The sequence below is a fragment of the Meriones unguiculatus genome, chromosome 8 (genome assembly GCF_030254825.1).
Source record: "Meriones unguiculatus strain TT.TT164.6M chromosome 8, Bangor_MerUng_6.1, whole genome shotgun sequence".
NCBI classification, from domain to species: domain Eukaryota; kingdom Metazoa; phylum Chordata; class Mammalia; order Rodentia; family Muridae; genus Meriones; species Meriones unguiculatus.
Window position 1 is genome coordinate 60,906,100 of NC_083356.1, and position 8,638 is coordinate 60,914,737.

Below are 8,638 nucleotides of genomic sequence, written 5' to 3' on the forward strand. Positions count from 1 at the left end.
GAGGACATAAAGTTGAAGGAAACGCATGGGGGAGTTCAGAGTTGAATGGGATTACAGGATTAATATGATTAAATGCAGTGTATACGTGTAAGAAATACTCACACACACACACACACACACACACACACACACACACACATATATATATATATATATATATACTTGCTTACTTGCTATCTTTCCAGAAACCCCATGGTACAGCAATTCTAAATTTACTGGTTTGCTTGTTTCCTCTTAACCTGGAGTAACCCTAGGAAACTCACTAAACTTCTCCCAGCCTTTCTTCCTCCTCCTCCTCCTCCATGCATCCTCAGGGTGGTTTGACAATTAATTGAAATCATACATTGGATAAGGTCTAATTCTGGGTTTGTTTAAAGGAAATGTTACATACTCATGCATTCATTAATTCTACACTGTGGAAAAGTAAAGAGGCTGGGCAGAGCTAGCAATCCAACACTAAATAAATACTGATGGCAGAGCCACTGCCTGAAGCCAGAAATGACAATCCTACGACACTAGAGTGAGCATATTTGCAATATGAAAAAATGTGTTGGGGGGAGAAATTGCCATACTCTTAGGATTTCACAAGCCACCCATCAAATGCACTAAAGAAAAAAATAATCCCTCCAAAAAATAGGATGCCTGATCTCCTTAGCTTCAAGGCAGCTTATTCAAGAGTGAAGTTTTAAGACTGAATAAATAAATTCCCATATTAAACACTAGGTTAAATACAATCTCTGGCCTAAAGGTCCTTCCAATCTAAAGGAAACAGCATACACAGATGGACACTTGGGAAAGGAGGAATTTATAAAAGTTATTTTTTTAAAGCTTTGTTATTTTTTCACTGAGTCTAATATTAGTCACTGATAAAAACAGAAAATGGCCAGGGGAAGTTTGCTTTCCATTCCTAAGAATCTCAAATGCATGTTTAGTTTCACCTGACTCTTACTAATACTAATTTTTTACCATGTCTACTATTTGGTTTGCTCTAATAAATTGTTGTTTCTTGTTAGTAAAACAGTGGTGATGGTGATGGCAATGATGATGATGATGATGATGATGATGATGATGATGATGATGATGATGATGGATGCTGGTAATTATTGACAATTTTGAGCATGCAATATGTGCTTTAAATATGTTATATAATGTTCAAAGCCACAGTGGGAAATTAATGTCAGCTTTGATTTGACAGATGAGAAATGGAAGGCAAAGTTAGTTTGCCTATTTCCTTCTGGAATTCTTGTAGGCTAATATCGTGTGTGCTGTTTTCAGGTGAGACACCCCTAACAACAAGGCTTTACCACAAAGTTACTTTGAGAAAAGGCAGCTTCTAATCTCCAGAGGAAATATCTTCACTGATATCTTCACTGAAACACAGATATAATTTTAGCCAAAAGCACCTGTCTGTCCACTAGCCTAATGTGATGTAGATAATTTAAAAGTATGGGCTAATAAAGTTAATTTTTAGCTCTATAGTTTTTGTGGCAATATTATCTAACCCACTATCATAATCAATAAAACACACACACCTGTTGTATTTTAGAATAGCCTCATTTTACCTGCGGGGGAGCAGATATTAACTCTCTAAATTACCTTTATCTCCCGGTCTCCATCCCATGCCATGTGCTTTAATCATTCCTATCTGGGCTACTGCCCATCCATAATCCAAAAACACTTGCTTGTTCTCTCATCTGGGCTTCTTTATGCCACCCAAGCCAATCTAGCCATGAGCTTTCCCCACACCAACCCATCCTGGCTCCCTTTTTCATTCCTCTGGCACCTGTCTCTCCATCCCAAGATCCTTCTGTCTCCAATGCCTGTAAACCCGAGTCCAGCCTACCTCATTTCTGCCCTGCCCAGGTATAGACTTTTATTGGTCAAACAGGGAAGCAAGCTTATACAACATGGGGTACATGAAGGTTTGCTCATTAGAGACAGGAAGCAGACCTCAAGGAGCAAAATAACTAACAATCAAATACAAAGCATCAGACCATGCTGTTACACCAAGGTGGTAAAGTTCCCACCATGTTAGGATTGTTGTTGCCAAAGCTCGTCACAGACAGTCTGTTCAAAACAAAAGCAGACCCTGACTCTTTGGGATAGTATTTTCAGTTAGACTGAGGTATTGGTGTGAAGCTCAAGACCAGGTATCAGTTAAAATCAGTAGTAAATAATTTTTCTGCTTAATAACTGATGAAGACTGATGTGTGGCAGTTTAAGGATCCTGCAGAACTGTCACAGGAAACTGGAATCTTGCTTGTGTTATCACAGGTTTTATGCTAATCTTCTCTGAAAAGCTTGTCATTGTGAAAATGGACCCTGAACGGACGAGTTTTCCAAATGAATTAATGTCAGAGTAGTTTGTTCATACTATTTATGGTATTATGCAGGAGATACAGGATGATCATAATATTTCATATAAGTAGCATAAAATTTGGCAAAAGAACGTGCTTATATCATTCACTATAACTAATCTGGTAACTTCTCTGCTCATGCTTTTGACAATGTCCCTAACATATAATGAAGAGAATATTTTTCCAGAGGAGGAACCTCTCAAATTATCAATAGCAACATAAGATAAATTATAGGGAAGAAAAATATTTTATTTTTAAAATATCAGCATGACTTTGTTTTATAAACTAGGAAAAATACATTGCAAGCAGAAGAGGAAAATATGTCATTTGTTTTGAATATCCAAAACCTAAAACTGAAAACAATGGCATGTGTTATAAGGCAACAAGAAATAGAAGAGGATTGATTGGCAACAAAATTACTAATATTTAGAAGTTAATATCTCAGGCAAACCAAGGAGACCAACACCAGAAGGCCTGCTAACCCTCCCATGCCCGCCCATTCCTTCAGATGATTCATGGCTGCAGCAATCCATGTTGATAATCCTGTGGCTAGTCCTGCGTCCACTCCGGTAGAATTTACTGTGACAATGGCCACTCTCAGCTGCTCCATCGTAGTATCGAATTCTCCAGTCCAATTACCTAAAATATAGCTCGACAATTGTTTAGACAGATTTGCAGCACAGGAAAAATTCTCATGTTGTATGCTAGTGACACAAAGTCCAGCATACTTTCATTGACAGCCAGGTTGAGCGATTTGCCATAGGGTATCAATTTGCTCCTGCACGAGGTCAATCCTCTGATTGAACACCATCAAGCTTCCTTTTAGTTGAGCATTAATTCCTTTATGTACAACTAAGGCATGAGCTACATTGGCTAAATGATTATTCAGGGTCTGAGCAGTCTGCCCAGTATGACTCATGGCTAATGCCCTGGTGGTAGCTCCAACAGCTGTCAATGAGATGGTAGTAACAATGGTGGCTGTAGTTCCAAGATCCCTTTTCTGTCTGAAGAGAGTCATAGCGTGAGGGGCATCAATGGGCATAGGCACCCAGTGAGGCATGCGAGTAACCAGGGCATACCTAACTTTACTAGCATTCCAGCATTGGGCGAGTCTCACAACAGTGTGATGCAGCCATGATCATTCAGGCCTTTACAGCCATTGAAGCAGGACATTCTCCCCAAGCATGGTTGGATACCATAAAAAGCTAAAATGATACGCTCAGGATGCGAGGCTAAGCACTGCACTCAGGGTCAGCCGCTTTGGACCCAGAGAAGAGCATGTCTGATTGCATGCGGGTTGATGCCCCAGGTCCCGCCTCTGAGAAAAAGGTATCGGACGGTCTGATGCTCTTTGGGTGGATGACACCTAAATGAACATCTGTACAAAGTCCCAATTTATTTCTAATATCAGAGATCAGACCTCTACTCTTGCCTGATGCGTCTAAAACAAAAAGGGGGAACTGTAGAGAGCTGCGGAATGCTATGCCTTAAAGATGGAGCTGGTTTCTGCCTTCCACCTTCCCGATGGTGAGTGCTCTCTGTCACGAACAACTCCACATTTGGCTAAGGCCGAGGATCTGGCTTGCTTCCATGTATGTGGACCTATCTGCATTGCCCCCGTGGCACGCCTGGGTTGGCTACCCAGAGGCTATTTAAGCTGTGGGCTGGCTTTCCCCGGGGTCCGAGGATTGTTCAATGTTCCTGAATAAACTGCATTGAAAAAAAAAAAAAAGAAGTTAATATCTCAACATTTGAAAGGAATATTATAGGGAAAACAAGTGTGGGCTAGTACTTGGAGCATTCAGACGATTCACAGTAGCAGACCTGGCCTCTATCACTGTGTGCTACCTATTCACAGGAACGTGCAGAATCCAGCCATCAAGGGAAAACCCATTTATGACTTCGGACCATGGTGTTCCACAGTTCTGGCATGGAAAATATCACCTTCCCTAATCACTAATTTCTCTGGATTACTCACCATCCATTTATTTAGACAAAACATAAATAAATAAAATGTGAGCCTCAGCAACAGCACAACTGAGAATCCCTCTGGAAGATCATTTACATCACAATGGAAATCAGTACAAAAATCAAACCAGAACCGCCTTCTCCAAGTCCACTGAGAGGGGAGATGCCCATCTGACCCTAGCCTATCAGGTCTCATCAGAACTGTCTGCATTGTCTTTCTCTGTGGCTTGGCAAGGCTACTCCCTCCATCAGGGGGAGGTGATCAAAGAGCCAGCCACTGAATTAATGTCAGAGACAGTTCCTGTACCCCTTACTAGGGAACTCACTTGGAGACTGAGCTGCTATGATCTGCATCTGTGCAGAGGTTCGAGGTTATCTCCATGAATGGTCCTTGGTTGGAGTATCAGTCTCAGAAAAGACCCCTGGACCCAGAGTTTTTGGTTCTGTTGCTCTCTTTGTAGAGCTCCTGTCCCCTCCAGGTCTTACTATTTCTCTTTTCTTTAATAAGATTACCTGCACTCTGCCCAAAGTTTGGTTCTGAGTCTCAGTATCTGCTTTGATACACTGTTGGGTAGAGCCTTTCAGAGGCCCTCTGTGGTATTTTTTATAATCACCAATTTAGCATCATACACACGAGCAAACTCTCTGCTTTCTATTTTGTTAAGAACGTAAGATGCTCCTGTCCTGTTTCCTGTTTTTTCCATCTTCCAATGTCCATCCTGTTTGTTTTTTTGAGTGAGGATTGATCGTCCTACCTAGGGTCCTCCTTCTTACTTAGCTTCTTAATGTGTTCAGATTTTAGTATGTTTATCCTATATTATATTTCTAATATCCACTTATAAGTGAGTATAAACCACGTGTGTTTTTCTGCTTCTGGGATACCTCACTCAGGATGATCTTTTCTAGTTCCCACCATTTGCCTGTAAATTTCATGATTTCCTTGTTTTTAGTTGCTGAGTAGTTTTCCATTGTGTAAATGTAGCATAATTTCTGTATCCATTCCTCCACTGAGGGGCATCTGGGTTGTTTTCAGGTTCTGGCTATTATGAATAAAGCTGCTATGAACATGGTTGAACAAGTGTCTTTATTGTGTACTTAAGCATCTTTTGGATATATGCCTAAGAGTGGTATAGCTAGATCTTGAGGAAACACTATTCCTAAATTGTCTGATAAGGCACCAGATTGATTTCCAAAGTGGTTGTACAAGTTTACATTCCCACCATCGATGAAGGAGGGTTCCCTTTTCTCCACATCCTCTCCAGCATGTGTTATCACTTGAGTTTTTAATCTTAGCCATTCTGATGGGTGTAAGGTGAAATCTCAGAGTCATTTTGATTTGCATCTCCCTGATGACTAAGGACATTGAGCCTTTCTTTAAGTGTCTCTGCCATTCTATGAACCTCTACAGAGAATTCTTTGTTTAGCTCTGTATCCTATTTTTTAATTGGATTATTTGCTTTGTTGCTTTTTAACTTCTTTATTTCTTTATATATTCTGGATATTAGCCCTCTGTTAGATAGAGTGTTGGTGAAGATCCTTTCCCAGTCTGTAGGCTGTCATTTTATTCTGAAAACAGTGTCCTCTGCTTTACAGAAGCTTTTCAGTTTCATGAGGTGCCATTTATTAATTATTGCTCCTAGAGCCTGTGCTGTTGTTGTTCTGTTCAGGAAGTTATCTCCTGTGCCAATGAGTTCTAGGTTCTTCCCTACTTTTTCTTCTAACCGATTTAGTGTGTCTAGTTTTATGTTGAGGTCTTTGGTCCACTTGGACTTTAGTTTTGTGTATGGTTATAAATATGGATCTATTTGCATTTTTCCACATGTAGACATCCAGTTACACCAGCACCATTTGTTGAAGGACAGGAGCCTACCACAAAGGGCCTCTGAAAGACTCTACCCAGCAGTGTATTAGAGCAGATGCTAAGACTCAGAACCACACTGGGCAGAGTACAGGGAATCTTATGAAAGAAGGGGAGTTAGTAAGACCTGGTGAGCCAGGAGATCCACAAGGAGAGCAACAGTACCAAAATATCTGGGAACAGGTGTCTTTTCTGAGACTGATAATCCAACCAACGACCATGCATGGATATTACCTAGAACCCCTGCTCAGATGTAGCACATGGCAGCTTAGTACCTAAGTGAGTTCCCTAGTAATGGGAACAGGGACTGTCTCTGGTATGAACTCAGGGGCTGGCCTTCTGAGCACCTATCCCTGAGGAGGGAACAGCCTTGCCAGGCCACAGAGGAGGCCAGTGCAGCCAGTTCTGATGGGTCTTGATAGGCTAGGGTCAGATGGAAGGGGAGGAGGACCTCCCCTCTCAGTGGACTTGGAGAGGGGGATGGGAGGAGAAGAGGAAGGGAGGGTGGAATTGGGAGGGAAGTGGGAGGGAGCTGCAGCTGGGATACAAAGAGAATAAATTCTAATTAATATAAAAAATAAAATAAAATAATAATAAAAGTTTATAATAGCAATGGAAGGTTGGAAGGTTAAAAAAAAAGAAGGTAAGATGCTGACTTTCCCTTGTATTATTTAAAGTGATCCCAGTGTCTTATAACAGTTTAAATGACTGAACAGCATGAGGTCTGCATCTTCTCAACAAAGGAAAGGCCTTGAATCTATGAGGTTATGATCTACCTGACAGGGGTCCTAACAAGAAAGGGACTGGTGAGCTCCCTCTTCAATCCCACTCCATTGTTCTTGACTGTAGCTTGCAGTCTGTGGCTTCTCCAGAGAGCCCAAGGTTGGTGCCTAGCATTCACATCGGGCAGCTCTCAGGCAGCTACAGCTACAAGGAGGCTGGCTTCTACTGGCACAGAGCATGTACACACACACACACACACACACAGAGAGAGAGAAAATCAAAAATATTCTGAAAATGAATGTAGAAAACAGAAATAGAAGAAATGTCTAGAGAAATTAACCAATAGTATCAAAGAAAACATAAGGTTTTGCACTTCTGAAACAATAGGAAGACTTAGAAAATGCTCAGTAATTCAGAACAAGGTTTTGAGAATAAATGCAATCTCAAAACACAAAGGCTAACAGATAATCTGGAAGATAGACTTAGAGAAATCTCTATCTATGAAAGTAAAGCAAAAAAAAAATTAAGGAATTTTTTAAAAATTTAAGTATAAAGTTTTAGTGTTATTTAAAAAAGTTGATCATTGATAGACTCAGGGAACAAAAAAAAAACAAGAATAATATTGATAAAAATCAAAAAGGCTGTTATAAGGCTAGAGTGTGAGCTTTCAAGATGAAAAGCTGTGGTGAGCACTTTTCCCTGTGAGTGTGGACACATGAGCAAAGTGCTCATAGACAGACTTGCCGCGTTATGAAGTTTCAGAGCACTAAGTATGGAAAACACTTGTGAAGCCAATAACAAAACAGAAACTTAAGAACTAGATCCAAGGGCTGTAGAGATGTTTGAGTGGCTAAGACAGTTGGCAGTCCGCAGAGTCTTAGAACTGCAGTTCCACAGGTTCTGACACGTTTTGATCTCCAGCGGTGACCACATGTACGTGTCATAGACACACATGAATAGAAATAAACTTAAAAAGAATTAAAATGTAATCCTACATTTAGCAACACTGGTAACAGAAAGACAATGAAAAACAATGCTTTCATTAGGGTAGTAGTTAAGAGCACAATATCTTATAGAGGATCTGTGTTCAGTTCCCGACACCTACAAGGTGGCTGGCAACCATCAGGTCCAGGGGATCTGATACCCTCTTCTGACCTCTGAAAGCACCAGGCACACATGTAGTGCACATACATACATACACACATATATTTGAGGAAAACACTCATACACATGAAATTAAAAAATTAAATATTTAAAAGAAAAAATGCTTCCAAGATTGTGAGGAAAATATGCCTATTTCAAAAACCTTTTCCCAGCCATATTCACAATCAAATGTGAGAATGAAAGTAAGCATATTTTATATAATATAAAATATATACTATTATTTTTATAACTTTCCTTTAAAAAACAAGAACACTGAGAGAAGATATGCTCCAGAGAAATTAGGGCAAAATGAAGCAAAATGCCCATGAGAAAAGAAATGCACACACCACATAATATGATTTGGTTGTGAAATTTGTGAACAGGTCTCCAGCAAATGCATCCTAACAAACACACTTAGTATTATATTGGGCAAAATTTGATATAACTATGACAAGAAAGCAGGTAAAAATATGAATAAATTTGTCTTCAAACAAAGAGCCAAATATGAACTTTCCTAAGATGATTTATAAAATAATGCTTAACGCTTAAAAAATAGCCATTATTCAGGATTATGAGAGAAATTCTAAAA